The 17300-nt window shown below is 38.5% G+C and overlaps 1 long non-coding RNA gene across 8 annotated transcripts in view; it reads right to left on the minus strand.

Moving 5' to 3' along the window:
• Positions 1-12322, minus strand: part of LOC112981886 (uncharacterized) — a 43625-nt gene extending 31303 nt beyond the window's left edge. For 7 of the 8 annotated variants that reach the window (XR_003258842.2, XR_010386143.1, XR_010386139.1 and 4 more), the window contains exon 1: positions 12172-12322. This is a non-coding gene — a long non-coding RNA (uncharacterized LOC112981886). The remainder of the gene's footprint in view (positions 1-12171) is intronic. The other variant, XR_010386144.1, reaches the window with a different exon arrangement.
• Between the last annotated feature and the right edge of the window lie 4978 nt (positions 12323-17300).

Consider the following 17300-nt stretch of genomic DNA (forward strand, 5'->3'; position numbering starts at 1 on the left):
ATACTAGTAGAAAGCTCAAAAATAAACTACAAGCCCCTAAATATTTTTCTTCAGAAAGTAAAGAGTTAATTTCTTTACATTCCCTAAAACAAAAGTGTGGTTCCTGGGGCTGATACTTTGCATGACAAAACTCAGCATTCTGTAATATTGCAGCTGATTTACAGTTTTAGGGCAGGTTCAAATAAAACAGATTTTTTTTTTCTAAAGGACATAATAGTTTGCTATTCATATTTTTTTAATCTCATATTTTTTTAAACTTGTATTGTGTTCTTTTTGTTCTATCCCCAAATACGTCATAATCACAAGACAGACAAAATGTTATCTTTCCTCTTTTAAAAAATTATTTCAATGCTTAAGGAAAAATCTAATGTTTGAGAGACAAGACCTAATCAATTGGCATGGCAGTCTTTAAAAGCCATGCTAGGCAATAGCCACACAATAATTATTTATTAAAGAAAGCATATTTCAATTTCAAGCTTCCATAGAATTTCACCAAAAAAAAAAAAAAAAAAGAAAAGAAGGCTGATGTCACAGTAGACTAGAAAAAGCATCACTATGTTTACTGTTCATTTCTTATTTATACTCACAGAGTAATGAGAAAGTGTGACCAAGCTTCCAAGGAAAGGTCTAAGATTTTAGGAGAAATTTTGCGTTGTATCCCATTAACAATTTCTAAGCAGGAGAGGAGAAATATACCTAAATAAGCTGTGTAATCCAGACCTAAGACAACCCCAGTCATTACATACCATGACTTCTTTTATCAAGAATACAATGGTAATTTGGATTACTGCTTAAAATTTAGGTTACATTTAATGTCAGTTTTTCAAAGTACTAGTAAGGTAACACAAGAGACTCTCCTTATCCTGAATCATTCTTACTCGCCCCAGCAGCCTGTTTTCAGTTCTGCTCAGGCAAATCTGAGAAACTCAAAAGCTATAGAAATGTTACAGTTTTATACCCATGCAACCAAGAGCAGAAGATGGCCTACTGACTTCAGTAGCATTAGTCACATATGCCTCAATGGTGGCTAAAGGGGTGGTAGACTTATACACTGTAATTTTACCTTTTGGTTTTTTTTTAAAGCGGTTAGCTTGTTTACCATATACCTACTTGTTAGCTGAGATGGAATAAGTTTTAAAATGTCATATATGAAAGCGGGAATACAAAAGTCAATTAGTGTTGTATAGCCTCATGGAGAATCATGGGAGATCTGTCAAACCGAACAATATCCAGTGATGACTCAACAGACCACCTTTACTCCCACACAGGGCTACTCTCTTTTATTATAGTATAGGCTTGAAATAATAAATGCTGTATTTTGTATGATATGCAAAGACTGAGAGATAAGGAAGACCTACTGTGCACATGAAAAATATATAATAAATATGCCAAAAAAGGAAAGGACACAATTATTTTTGAAAAGCCTTTTACCTTTCTTGTAAGTGCATTCATACTTTGTTGTTATCGCTTGCAAAGCAATAGCAAAGAAAGCAATAAAGAAAAAAACAACAAAAAAACTGCATAGACAGAATTCTTCCAAGATTCAGTGTCCTGAATGATCAGTTTGGGATAAGAAGGGGAAAGGATGGAATCATCTACTTCAAATACAACATATGTATGGACACTGGCAAACATGGAGAAAGCAAAACAGGATCAGCTGTGGCATTCAAGAAAAAACACAGGCAGCAAATTCACACCACAACCAATTATAGGGCAAATAACATAAGCTCAGTCTTACAGCATTTTTGCACACAACACACCTACCAAAGCCAGTGAAGAGTCTGGGAGCAGAACTCAACTTCCAAGGGCAGATGGGAACCACTTAATCTTGGAGACTCCCCTTCCAGACTGGCACCCTCTGGTGGCTTCAGCGCTTGCAGAGCCACAACATTGCCCACTGCTGCGGGCTATGTGCAGAAGTGGAGAATAGTCTTTTCTCCTTCCTAGCACCAGTGAGGAGGGTCTAACTGAGCCACAGCTTGACACTAAAGAGCAGCCTAGACCACCTGGCTCATGCTACAGACATATACTTTAAAAATACTTATTTATACACATATATATTTGTGTGTGTGTGTGTGCGCGCGCATGCGTGTTTCTGTGCCACATACACACAACCACATGTGCATATAGGCTACTACTCTTTCCTTTCCCTGTTTAGAGAATTGCTGATACAACAGTTTATAAAGAAACTCCTTATCATAATAATCATTAGAAACATAATTTATTTTTAGTGCTTCTATGAAAATTGGCATCTGGAAGTAAAGCGGACAGCCAGTACCATGTATGGGTCCCAACAAATCTCTTCAGGAACCTCTGTCCTAAAATTAATTCATTTCCCTCTAGAAGTGGCCAAATACAGATGAACAGAGACTGCAGTGGCAAGAAGATGCCTGAAAGCCTTATCAGCGTGTAACAGGCCCTCAGCATTGCTGCAGCATCAAATTAGCTTGCCATTTCCTTGTTTTTTAAATGCTCATTAAGAAAGATACCATTATTCTTAGGGAAATTAATGAGACTTGTCATGTTAGGGAAATCTTCAAGCTGGATTTTGCTACATTTATACTGAAGGGGTTGTGTCCATCCAGTAAAAGCATGAGTTACTTTACATACATAACCCTAGACTTCAAACTGTTGGTGCACATATGGTTCTGCCAAACTTTATGGTCTCTCCATGCTGTGTCTGAATTTTGCATAACATGAATATATACGTATATGTATACACACACACACATGCACACATGCATATAGGCAATATACACGTGTGCACACACATGCACATGCTCCCTTCCGAAATGGATGGAACATTTGCATCTGTGTGATTCCTTGCTCAAGGAAATTCGACCTTGACCCAGCAGTCAGCACACCCTCTCTATTCAATACATTAATATCTCAACACACTTTTCTGATGACTTAAATGAATCTTAGATGATCATACGTTTTTACTGTACTTCTGCACCCTATAACCAATAACCACATTGTACACACAAAATGAAAATCCTGTGAATTGTTTTGACACTGCACATGTGCAAGCAAGTTTTAAGCACTGAATAAGTTTGGCAATTCACATCCTCCCAATTTTCTTTGGAATACACACAAGATACTCAATGATGCCTGGTTTCAACATGGACATTTAAGACCAATGCACATTCTCTTAAAAGCATCAGGAGTTTTGCCTTTGACCGTGCAACTTACCTCTCACGTTAAAAGATACATGAAACATGCAGGTATTTTCCCACCATACTGAGTAATTAATATGAAAAATGGACTGTTCCATGCCATATCAAAACCCCCTATTTTTCAGCTAGCTACTCTTCAGTCTAGGTCTTTAACTGATCCTTTGCCTGACAGCATATAGGGAAAAGCTTTTACATTCTACAAGTTAGCTCATCAAAAACCAAACAAACATTCTGTTATCATAATTCTAAAACTACGCCATGAACAGAACAACTGTGCACCTTTTATCTGCTCTGGCATGTTTTACAAGCACTGTAAATGCCAATATTGCCTCTGTGGCTGTATACAGCATCTGCACATGCTAATGTTTACAGTTGGCATCTACAAACACAGATAAGAGATTGTCATATTTATCTTATATTTTCTCTGAATTATGGGTAGAGCATCGGTTTGAGAATAGCAGAGAAGGAAGAGGAAGATAGTCAAGAGGAGTCGGCAATAAGCTTACACCAACCCTCAACAATTAAACCCCTACATTATTGCAGTAGGTGACTTACACTTCCTGTTCTTTTTTGTTGTAAGACTTGAACTAGCTTTACTTTTTTGGCACTACTATGCCAAGCGTAAGATAAAACTTGGAGTTAAAGGAGATCATCATAAGAGTGGTGAGAGTATAGCTGATCTCTTTCCTGCTCATTTTGTTTCACTCCTCAGGGTGACAAAAGTCTCGGTGGACTGACCTAGTCTTTTCATATTGCAGAGAGGTTTTTATTTAGTCAAAATACCTTCTGGAGTGAGCAAGGAATGGTGTATGTTAAAAATTTTGGTATCAACATTGTACAAAAACAATCTAACTAAATTCAGGCCACTAAAGGGAAATCCTCCAGGTGCCAAGTACAGCGAATTTGGGGTACAGGCAGACAACTTTTTGCAACATTCTTCCCTTCTGTCCTGCAGTGTACAGTAACTAACATTTCCTCATAAGTGCATCTAAATGCTGCAACTTGGTAACATTATATAATTCTCCCGAACTTCATTTTGAGAGAGAATATGGTCTCCAAAGTGCAAAGCATTACGCTTTGGAAGAGGACCTAAAATACCAGGGAGTCCAGGAGTGCTACTGAAGAAAATCATGTGGGGATTACAGTGAATAACGAGCTGAAAATAAGCCGGCAGGGCAAACCTTCTGCCAAAAATAACACCAAAAAAACCAAACAGAAACCATATGCAAAACAAATCAAAACAAACAAAATCCCCTCCAAATTGCTTGTCAATGGTGAAGCTAACAAAATATATGAAATTGCATTTCTTCTCTCCCAAACTAATAGCAGCAGCTGCCCCCTCTCAAACTCCCTCCTCAAATACTTGCAGTTCACTGTTATGTTTTCCAAGTCCCCCCCCACACCCCCTTTATGATTCCTCTTCTGCCTCCTATGTCTAGGAAAGAGGAAGCCAAATCTGAATTTTAATGATAGCCTGGACAGTACCTGCCAACTGACCAATCACTCAAATTTCTTTAGAAGAGGAGCTGAGCTCCTGTCTGTTATCTGCCCAGCTGCTGATTTTCAGAAAACTTGTAAGAACTGTGGGTGTTCATGCATTCCTGTCAAATTTGGTTCAAATAGGCTAATAAATTAAACATTTATCAGGGGAAACTGGCTGACATACAAGGAGACAGAGCATAGCATAAGTTCCTTAAAAAGCATTAGGAAAAGGAATGTATCTTGGGATGTTATTCAGAGGAGTGCTATATATCAGACATGGGAGGTTTTATTCTAGATCATTCACAGTAGATGAAGTACTATATCCTTCTTTGGGTGCTACTTCTTAAGAGAGATCAATTGCAAAGCACTCAGAAAATAAGAAAAATAACAGCCTGCGGAAATATCCCTTAAGTAAAAAGTGAAATGACTGGATATGTTCCATTTGGAAATAAAAAGACAGAGATGGGATGCCATGTAAAAGTTTTTGTAAAGTCATAAACTGCTTATCATGCCTAGGAAAGAAAAGGGCAGCTTAATTACCAGCAAAAAAGTCTGGATAAAAAAATTAGTAAAAAATTTTGTTGGGAGTAATGGAACAGTGGAACAGGCTATCCTAGACCAAAATTGCCTGCGTTGAAGGTTTTAACAATAAATTAGGGAAGCATGATCTCTTGTAGAAACTTCTACCTTTACATTTCTGACTCCGTAACACACCTTCCACTCTATCTTAAACCTTTTCTGTGGAGATTTTTCTTCAAAGACACTGAGGATGACTACAGTTACAGCAGCAGAGATTGGGCACCATATGTATAATTTGTTTCATTTCTAGAATTCAAATTTATGATGCAGCAGTAAGTCAGAGAAAAGTCCAGTCAAGACAAGGGAAATCCTGCCAATGACTTCAGTTAATTTAGGCTCAGAATCTGAATGCATGAAAATTATATAACTGTGTATTTTAGCATGTAACAGAGAGAAATGTTCATGATCTTTGTTTTACTAAATCAGAGAAACAAAACCAGTTCACTCTAAGGAAACAGGAAACATTTCTAACATTTTCCCAGCTGAGGATTTTAATCTAAAGATTAAAGCAATGAAAAATAAGCTGTGGGTCCAAACAAAGTCACATAACCCTTTCCAAATAAAGATATATAGGTGATTGATATTAACTTTCTTTTGTAGTTATTTTCCTTTCACTGTCTCCCAAAACGTATTTTTTTAACTTTGTGAAGGACTGTAGAATCAGCCCTTCATTTAAGGCAAAATCATTTTATCCAGTCCTTTCATATACACTAACCTAAACTCAAACAGATTTTTTTTTTAACTGGGACATAGTAAAGTTTCAGTCCTACAAACCTGTTTATCTGTGAACCATTCTCGGTCACCCAAAAGATTACTAATTTTAGTACCACTTTTGCATGAGTAAAGAAGTCAAAAGGAAACATTTTCAAAGACCAGGATTTCAAACCACAATTTGAATATAAGAATTGAAAGGCAGAGGATTTATTTCTTGCTTTATATACCACAAAGTGGATTTTATTACAAAGGTTTTAATAAAATTTTAAAATGCAGAAGCTGAACTACACTGTACCATATTTATTGCAAACCGATTTTTAAAATACAGTTGTTTAAAATTAGTTTATAAGTATATACTTCACTCATACTAGTGCAGTCATTCATTCATGTTAATATATTAATACATAAACATTCATTCATATTAATGTATAAAATTCTCATTAATATATAAATATACTAATGTATAAGCAACATTAATATATTCACATTTGTTTTGTTTAGGTTTTAGCAAAAAAGAAATTGCCAGAGTATTAACCCCTCTTAGGTATATATTTCATATCTAAATAATGTGTCATTTTCTTTTCCTCACTATATTAGGTCTAGAAAAAACTAACTGATGACCACAATCCTGCAAGCCAAGCTACTAAACGAGCAACCATTCCAAACTACGACGCAGGAGGAAAAATTGCTGAATTCTTGGGAAGAAAACATATACACTTGCTGAAACACCAAAGAAATACACAGACATTCTCTTAGGTTTGCACTCAGCAAAAGTTTTACTGTACAAGATAATTGAAAGGTGGATGATAGGATTGACCAGAATGAGCAATTTCACAACTGTCTAGGAAGCCTGCCTGCATTATTCTGTTAATATTCCATTTACTTTTCAGGGAAGGAACAAATGATTCAAAAATTTCAATTAATGGTACACAGGCCACATTACTTGGCAGCTTTCAAATTCTTCTGATTGGTAATGTAATGCAGCTATCTTGGTAGCAGAATTTCAGATCTCAGGGACTTCAAGCACTTAGCACGTGCATATCTTTAAACACTTGAGTAATCCAATGACAGCAAATAGAATAACTCTCATGCAAAATGTGTGGCTGGATCAGAGGCCAAGAATTAAATGCATAAGAAAGGAAAGAGAGGAAATTCCACAATTGTGACTGGAACATGGTCAGAAGGGTAGAGGTGCCAAAGCAGGAGTCGCTTCCTGAACCACAGGAGCTACACCATTAAAACCTACCATATTCCCTCTCAACTCCATTACGTGTAGGATCAAGGGCTCTGAGAAGACAGTGCCCAATTCACAGTCTCATGAGAAGCCATGGCTACCTTTGTACCATGAAAAATAATGCAATGCTTGGATGTTCAAAAGATCTCAAAATCAGCAAGTATCTTTCTTTGCTAAAAATTCCAGTGCCAGAAGCCACACACTTGACTCAAAGCAAAAAGCATTTCAGGTGAATCATACATTCAGACAAGCCCAGACAGGATACTGATAAGTATCAATTGGCCATCATAATGGTTATCTCTCTTTAGGAACTTTACTGTCAATAAAACCACTGGCAAACAAAGACCAATCTCACATGCTGGGCCCAGACCTGTACTCTTTCCCATGGTAAAATTCCCACAGGTAAGAGTGGAAATTTTACCTTAACAAGATCTGCAGAGCTCATTCTTTTGCCTGAATGTCAGAGCTTAGTCTTCTGCAGAGAAAAAGTAGCTAAGCACATCTTACCACTGCTCTGCTGTGCTCCAGCTAGATACCCTCCTGATAGAGCATCTTGGGAAGACGGTGGGAGAAGGACGAGGAAACATGTTGCCTCCACCCCATGACACAATTTATGCATTACTTATCAATCCTTCCTCCAAGCTGCAGCCCTGAGCCCATGGCCGAGTCACTCCACAGAAGTTTTGTCCAACCATGAGTTGTAAGGTATGGTGGCCATTAAATGCTCAAAATCTATTTTCTGCCATTCCTGCATGCTAAGTGTGTAAGTTACCAAAATGCCTCTGGGAAAAGGCCCTTGGTTCTCAGTCCTCAGAGGAAGGACTCTCATTGCTAGTGCAACTGGGACAAGCTCTCTGGTCTACAATAAGCTTAACCTGGCAGATAGCTTAGGCTGATGCTCCAATAGCTATGTATCAGCAATTCAGGTTCATGTGAGCATATCAGGTGGTCATCCACTGCAGCCAATAACTCTACCTACTTCTCCAAAGAGTCAGGATCTTCCACTAAATTCAACCAGAGGCTCCCTTAAAATGGAAGTCAATTAATGGTGGGGTGGTTTCAGATTCATATCAGAAGTACTGGTAGAAAAACTTAACTGATAACTGTGGTGTGAAAGATATCCAAGGTTAGCTGAAGCAGGACTGGGGAGGAGGAATGATATCTGTTCACATGTTCTTCTGTAGTTTCCACCATCAGATTTCTAATATCAGATTCAATCCAGAAAGCTGGGTAGCCCCCACCTGCAGAATTGTTAAACTATTTCAACCAGAATTGATACATTTCTCTTCCAGCTGCGTTTCACTGTCTACTAGAAGGCAGTTGTCCTCACTGAAAGCAGGTGTATATGGTAGACCAATGCTGTGCACATTTGCTATAAACTTTTAGTATAAGCTTTAAGATTTACCCCACAAAAATTTAAGAAATTGTCAGGTGGAATAAAAGAGCAAAATATTGCTTATAAGCAATCATTAAAGCTCTTGCAGCTCTCTTGCAGAAAGGTGGCATCTCTCTGTTACTTCATTGCCCCATCTATCCTTCATTTATTGTCAACTGAATACATTGTTTTGTACTCCTCCTAAAAATTACCACACAATTGTTTTAATGCCAAAAACCTGCCATTTTTCACCCCACGGAGTGTTGCAGCAGACATATGTAGTAATGGCAAAATAATACTTTGCTTCTATGAAATCATATGCATAATGGAACTGTTTTCCATGAAGCTCTTTGGAATATTCATTGTGAAAGCTGCTGTCTAAAATAAACAGAAAGAACTCCAACTGTTAATAAAAGCAGGTCTAAAATAATCAGTGCATAACCTCTATTTTAACATTTATTATGATTTAAATTTGGTCATAAAAGAAAATAAAATACGTGTTAGTGACTTTTTTTTTAATTTAAAAAATAGTAAGTAATTAAAATAAAAGATCTTCCATGGCATGGAAGTAGAGTTTTAGGACCAAGTCACCATTGCACATTGCATTGCAAACGTAAACAAAGCTAACTGCAACCACAGTGGATCATCAAGCTAAAAAAAGATCCTATCGCTATCATCAAATAATGATACTGTTTCATCCTCGATCAGCCAAATTGCTAGTTTTTGTAGAATTGCTTCAGTTAGGAAGAGAAGCTGATGATATTAGTCATTTTCAATTTACTGTATATTTTGTTAATAAACTTATAGATATACACTAAGTATTTATTCTCAGAATCCAAAGGAAATGAACAGCAGTGGTAAATTTCAGTCAGTGCAGTGCTTGGGATGCTCTGCATTCACAAGGTTCATGCTCACAGCTGCTTTCTTTGCTGCCTTAGGTGAACAAGCAATTCCCTCATCCCTGCTTTTTGCAGCTGATATCAGTTAAATCCCTGAAACTACATAACTTAGCCCTGCTCCAACTTTCCTGCTATCACTACTTAAGGTTGCATTTAATTGCTCCTTCCACTGAGTGTGACAGAAAGGATGCCAAACGTAGCTCTTGGCCTAAACCAAGTCTCCAGCTGTCTACAGTTTACCCTTCTGACGGCTGGCATGCACTGCCACTCTTCAGAGCAAGAACACCATCCCTACAACTGACTTTTCTTCGCTGAACCTGGCAAAACTTCACTAGGTCTAACCCTAGAAGTGCAGACATTCAAAACAGGTTCAGGCAGCTACGTTTTACAGACTGAGATGAAAAGAAAAACAACCAGTGGTATGATATAATTACAGGGTAATAAAACCATAAACATCATTAATACATTAATTTTATATTTGGCTTTCTCATGCTGCGTCTACCAATCCACAGATGTCCAATAGTTTCCATTTCAGGGTGAAAAAAAAGTGATTTTTTTCACTGCCGTCCACCAGTAGATATCTAATGTTTTCATCCATGGCACAGAGCAGAAAATAACAGGAATATTATCACAGGAAGGTCAGCTTCCCATAGAATAAGTGAAAACTACAAGAGAAAAACACCCACAGTATTATAAAGATTTAATTTTCTAAAAGTGTGAAAAAAACTCTAATGGAGGAAAAATGTTTGTATAAGAATAGAGAGGGAAAACTGTTAATGCTAGCATAAAAAACCCCCCTGGCATCCAACTTTCTGGCTGCTTTCTGAACACGACTGCAATTCTGAAACTCGGAAAATGCATTTTCTTGACAGAGTATTGTTTCAGAGTAGGCCCAAGAAGGTAAGTCACCATAAAAGAAAGTTGTCTTACAATTGCCCTGGCTAAAACCTTTTCATGCTAGCCAACAGAGGGAAAATAATTCTATCCATAATTTCTAGAGGGAAAGAAAGTCAGGTAATCACAGAGCAGCTATTGAGCACTGGTTTGCTTTTGGCCCTCTGGAAGAGCAGATCCTTGTAGGAACAGGTAACATGCCATAGAGATCTGTAACTTATGGCAGAAAATGCCAATAGGAGGAAAAAGAGGTGAAGGGAGGAAAGTGGGTGAGATACAGGGTTTGTTCTAGGGAAGGGCTAGATAGGAGGAGGACGAGGGGGGAGACTGTGGGAGGCAAACATGGTTATGTAATTTGGAGAGCCATCAGACGGTCATTCTTCAAACTGAGTCTTGGACTAGACTTTATTGCTAATAGAAAACTTTCAGATGTTTGCTCATTGTTGATTTGAACGAGCTGAGCAAATGTAAATCCTCCTAGAACACTGGTCACTTTTATATCCAGAATGAGCCTGTGAAGCTCATTTTGATGTGTTCAGTTTAGACTACGTCTCCAAAGAAAAGAGATCTAAGACTCTTTGGGAACTGTTGTCCTTCATTTGCTTTTGAGTATTAAGAAAACATATAAGAAAAAATGCTTTGGGTGAAGAAAGAAACATCAATGTTACTTAAAATGCTTATCATCCTAGGTGTCAAACAGAAAGTTTATGTGTTGTTTTCTTGTTACAACACGTGCAAAGCTGCCACAAAGCACTCCACCCCTTATTTAAAGTGAGAGTTTCTGAATATGAAAATCATCAAAACAAAAGCTATTTATGCCGCCTACAGAAGACAGAGATGTTCCAAGTACACTGCATATCACTTATCAACAACAATATGCCTGCAGTTAACTCATGGTTGTGGCAGTCTGAAAAGTATGTTAAATTCATTCAGGAAAAAGAAAAAGAACATTCTGCAAAATCATATTAAAAATGCTTGCATAGATTCACAGTAATGTTGGGAATTCTGCACCTGCCATTTAGAAATAATTTTGAATCACTGATAGGTAGGGCAGAACCCTCTGAATAGCAGCAAGTAAGATAAAACCCCAGTTAAAACGCTAACCATGAGAGCACATGACATTGAACGGTTACGCTGTCAGACACTGCCCAGGCAGGACAGAAATGACATGCCTGCCATGGGCTTAACGGTATACTTCAGGGTCCTCGCAGTGCTTTGCTACACAATTATGGATGTCCTGCAAACAGAGGACAAAGCATTCTATTTTCCATACAAGCAAATACCCCTTTGCAGATACCAATCGGAAAACTCCTTATTTAGGAAAGGGTCTGATCAGAGGACTCATCCTAAATCCCTTCAGTGCAGGCAATGATCTTCTCACAGTCTATCTTACCCCAGGTATGCTTTGAAGAGGAGGCAGTACGTGCTTCCTTTTCTAACAGTATAATGTCAGCTTTGGGCAATATGCGAAAAGACTATGAAAGACGGGAAAAAATGAAACGACTGAAAACTGCAATTACTTAGGTAACAGCTATAAAATTCTATGTTTTTAGCTAAGTATGCTCAAGTTTTGTGGTGAACAAGATCACAGTGCCCTTGGTTAAAATGAATTCTCTTAAAACTGTCACAGTTACTCTAAGGATCACAATTCTGTTGTATCCTCTCACATTAAAAGAAAAATTACACTATGCTAAAAGAATCCTACAAAGAACTACAGAGGTCAACAACTTCTTTTTATAGAAATTTCCCTCTCTCTTTATATATAGATATAGATATATACATTTCTATATATATAAAATAAACCCAAGCCTTACCTACCTTAAAAATCTCGCAGTCTTATAAGAATGGAGTGAGATGAAACTTACTCATAATGAGAATCAGATCATAAGAGGAAAGAAGGTGAAATCTGGAAGCTAGTTCCTACTCGAAGAACCACAACTGTGAGGAAGGCTGTAAGTTTCTCTATGAATCAGCCAAACATCTGATCTCTGAGGATAATTAACTGCCTGAAAATAAAGGCATCTGGAAACTTTTTGTGGAATAGGAGGTAGGAGAGAAAATTGAAGCGGCATAAACAGCAAAGCTCAGGAGCATTTGGTAGATAGCTGCTGTAAAAGTTTTCAAAATTCTTTGGTAAAAATCAGTGACTACAGAACATAAAGCAAAGAAACTAAAAATTTTCACAGCAGGCAATACTGCTTTGATCTACACAAGTAAAGGAAAAAGAAAACACACACTGCAGAATTACTGAAATAGTAGTATCACATTTTTGAAAACAATAGTAACATAAATTAAAATGTCTACAGGCTTTTTTATCACAGGCAAAACGGCCAGTTGGAGTAGAGGCTTTATGCAATACATAGATAGCATGGATATTTCTTCACAAACTGATAAACAATGGGAAATACATTTCAAAGCTGAGACGCCATTTCTAGCTTGCACAAATACAGAAAAAAAAAAAAAAGGAAAAAAAAAAAGAAAAAAGAAAAGCTCAGTCAAATCCCCCCAGGCAAGTTTGGTGTCCTTGCTTTCCATGTGTTCTGCAAAAACATTTTAAATGATGTTGACAGTGATACTTACCTGCAAAAACAAGGGGAACTATGGTCTGAATGAGATCTTGAATTGTTACTACTAGGTAGACTGTAATACTTGCTTATGTGTTTTAGCTTTATCTTCTATAGAATAAATAAAATTTGTTTTAATAAATGCAAAATATGAGAAATACGCAGGCATGCTGAGATATTTTAAGACCTCTCTGATATATGTTGTAGTCAGAGGTTAAAAATACTCACAGCAAAATTAGCCCTTTCATTGCATGTTATTTAATTACTTCAAATTATAAATGTAAGGGCCAGAGCTGCACCATCCCAATGATGCACTTTCCTCTAAGCCCAAAGTTCACAGAACTGGCCTGTTTTATTTGCCCATTCCAGTCTACAGTGCGGATATTCAGACACTACTCTCAAATCAGATGACATTTGCAGCCTTTAGAAAAAACAAATTCCTGACTGTGAAGTGGCTATTTTTCTACTTTGGGACATTCAGTACCTTCTTATGATATGAAAACCAACTGAGAGTTACAATTGCCATACTTTTTCCTTTAATTAGCAAAACTCTTTTAAAAGTATTGAGGAAATACAAAAATGTTTACAAGGTACTGAATTGTAAATGGTGCTTTATACATTTCTATAATAAGAATATTAAAATCAGTTCTGACCTACTGAGAATGTGAACACTATGTTCTGGGGTTTGCTCTTGCTGCTAATAGCTGTTCAAGGCAAAAGCAGTGCCAAACACCGAGCAGCTACATGTCCTTATCATGGAAACATATTGTAGCAGACCAATAACCACAGAGAAACAGCATAAACTGAGTTGTCACAGTTTCCAAACAACAGCATTACAACAGACAAACCTAGGAAGAAAGAATGTAAAAAGCAAGTACAATGCAGAGGATAAAATTACACATCAAGAAAATCAGACTTTTTGGAAAGTAGACATGAACCTTTGTTCAGGTGGTAGGAACATGAAATTTGTTTCTCATCTCCACCTTTGCACCTCTTCATGTCCCTCAAAACCAGCACTGGCTTCAGCCCTGATGAGTGCAAAGACTTTAACCCGTAGTCATATGCCCACAGCATTATACAAGAACTTTCTTTGGGGTGAACCTGAACTTTGAACCATTTTCAGTTCCCAGCCACAGGAATTCTGCAGAAGCAGCTTCACAGGAGCACGTACAGCACTACATGTGCTGGAGAGAAGTTGTTTCTCTGAAGTATGCCTGATGCAGCGTAGTTACAGGATACCACAGTCAGTCGTTACAAGACAAGAGGTGCCTGTGCTACTGCTGTGACAGAAGTTCAAGGCTGACATATCCTGCGGGAGGGAGGCTTAGGTTTCACAGGTCTTCCCCTTGCCCCTACATGACAGAAGAGAGGGTGGCCTGCAGCTCTGTAGTGGGAAAAGTGATTTCAGCAGGAACAGGATGAAAACTAGTACTAAGGTTTTAGTGCACCCCAAAAGTGTTGAAATTTAACCCAAGAAAGCAAATTTAAGGGAGCCATTCTGAGCTTGCAGCCAGGCTGAAACTAATTTCTTAGCTTTTTTCTCTTGAGTAGCACAGCTGGAGGCAAGTCCCTGTTCAGGAGCACCAGACTTTGGGAGCTGGTGCTGGGCAGCAATGCGGGGTGGGACAGGAAGTATGGGTTCATGCTTCTCTGGAGACAAGTGAAGCCATGGCTCCTTTCCTGGACTCCTTACCAGGCACTGTTACCTCCTAAATGTGGTCGTGCCTTTGAGGCACAATCCAGTCCAGTTTTCATTCATCAGAGGGCGATTTTCTTTATTTATCGAGTAGATACTTGTTCTGCTCTCCTACCAGAGTACTTCAGTCTACAGCTAAGATCCATTGATGTTTCTGACAAAGTGATTACTAACCTATTAGCATGGTAATAGGCTTCCAGCCCAGTACAGTTGACTGTTAAGATATGAACTAGTGTCTTTCCAGTCAACATATTCAACTGCAGAACTTGAGTCTAAACATGCAGAGACCCAGACTCACCAAGATGCAAATGAACTCTGACTATAATACAATCACCTTCACACAGAGGCTCCACAGGGAGGGCCATATCTTAGAAAGGGGTGAATCCTTAAGGGAAGGGACTGAGGAATAAGGCTCCCCCACTACAAATGCTTAAAATTATGGCAGCCCACCAGAGCAGGGCTGCCAACAACAATCCCTTCCATTGAAACTAACAGAGCAAAAGTGCTGGCTACTAGTTAATCTCTTTTCTGTGTTTCAGTGCCTCAGGAATACAATATTAGGGCTGGGTTTGTGTGCCTGTGCTGGTCAATATCAGTTATAAGCACCAAATGTCATTCTAATCACTCCCTGACCTCTCCTCATTTAGAAAGAGAGTTATGGAAACCAATACAATTTTTAAAAAAGATTACTGGATCAGAGCTTAAACTAAAGCTTTGGGCAGAATCTTAACTTTTACTGCTGAAAAGCCCCCCTTTGCCCTTAGAGCATGTTCTGAACAGCCCAACCGTTCCCCAGGCAAGGTCCGCCTCCAACAGCACGTCACCACCAAGTGCTCAGCTGCCTGTCGGAGGTGCCACATCTGTGAGGAGGTTTGCTTTAACCACAGCATATTTCATTTACAGCTAGATTATGTTTTTATTCCTCAGCAATATTCTCATCAATGTGATCAAAAATAGTTGACTTCTGAAAGGCTCCACCTTCCTCTTTGCTTTGATAATCTCTGCTGCAGTACAATGCTATTCAGAGGTGCACCCGGAATTGACCAGGAAACCAAGCCAGTGCACAGCAGTGCAGGCCTTCAACAGACACGCCTGGCACAAAAGCTGAATTTTATCCTGTGCTTCATCAATAACCTCTTGCATATCTTCTCCCCTCTCACTTTTTGACTCTCACTCTCTTTTAGGGGCTGGGATTTCTTCCTATACTTTTTGTATACACCTTGGGAGAACCAACTGGGACTTCCATGTATTTTTGTGAAAGATTGCCATTTTTTTGCCAACATATACTGACACATTTCTCTGCTTGAATTTATACAAGCAGATATTTTTAAAGCTAACTTATCACTTTAGTACTTACTGTCCCCTAATTTACATACTGTTGTATCTATTTGCCTATCCAGATGCAAATATCACTGGCTGCAGAGGGACTGGACGTGGAACATTACTTCATCTAATGCATGTAAGTACATTTCTCTCTATTAGTCCCTTCAGTCCTTAGTACTCTTTCTTCCCCTTAAATTTTTCATTGCTGAGGAGACAAAAATACAATCATTCCAGTGACTGGGAAAAGCAGACATCTGTTTCATTGGACCTCCTCTTTTAATTTCCTTTAAAATTGCAAAGCCTTTGCTTTTGAAACTCATTCATATTTCCTCTGCTTTTTTTTTTTTTTTTTTTTTTTTTTTGGCCATAAAGGTCAGCCATTACTAAATGATGGCAGGGAGCCAAGTGTGGGTACGCTTTGTATTAATTTTTTTTTTCTCATCTGATTATCAGCCCTTCTGTGAAGAAAGCAAAAGAGAAATTACGCACATTCTGGAGTTTCAGAAGTGCATTTGCTATATGTAATGACTTGTGGAGGTTTCTCTTTCACTGAACAGAAAATTACCTCCTCGCACCTAGAGGCACTGGAAATATCACTCTTCTGATCATCCACTACTTAAACAAATAATCTGTTAAAAAAAATCCACAAACACACAGAGGATAGATTCCACCCCACAAAAATCATGTTTCAACCCAAAGAACATCACAGCATTCATCCATTGTTCTGTAAGTTCTTCCATGTACCTGAAGTCACATCCCACACAGAAAGACAAGCCAGTGCACATAAGGCACTGGGGAATTTCGCAGAGGTCGCATTAGTTGTTTCGCAGGAACACAGCCTCTGTGATTCACAATATCGAGACTCCCCAGACTGTCCTTTCTGAGCTGTAATCACCACACTCAGCCATACATAACTCCCTAGCCGTGAAGCAGCAGAATGAATTCTGATTTGGACCTACTGGATATATATGGGCTGTCCCTTCAGAGGTTCTCCAAGTCCACTTTCAAGGCCAGATTTGCTGCCTCTCCAAATAGCAAACCTGTAAGCCCAGCTCCAAATCCAGTCAAGGACTGCCTTCCAGACTCTGCCTGGCATGCGACCTGAATGGATGGCCTCACGCCTTTCGGATGCCATCAGGCTCACTTACACTAACTAGCCACAAGTTGCCTTCAAAACAGGTGTTGGAGAGAATGACCTGAAAGAAGGCTTCTTTCCAGGTCTCTTTCAAATCATCTGAGAACAGCATAATCTTAAGACCTCTTCCTTGGATGCTGAAACTTGCAAGTTTTGAAGAATATTTTCAGTTTGGTCATGACAAGCATTCAGGTGTAATTCCTACTGATTGAACCGTGCTACAAGTCAG

Source organism: Dromaius novaehollandiae, chromosome Z (genome assembly GCF_036370855.1).
Source record: "Dromaius novaehollandiae isolate bDroNov1 chromosome Z, bDroNov1.hap1, whole genome shotgun sequence".
Classification (NCBI taxonomy): domain Eukaryota; kingdom Metazoa; phylum Chordata; class Aves; order Casuariiformes; family Dromaiidae; genus Dromaius; species Dromaius novaehollandiae.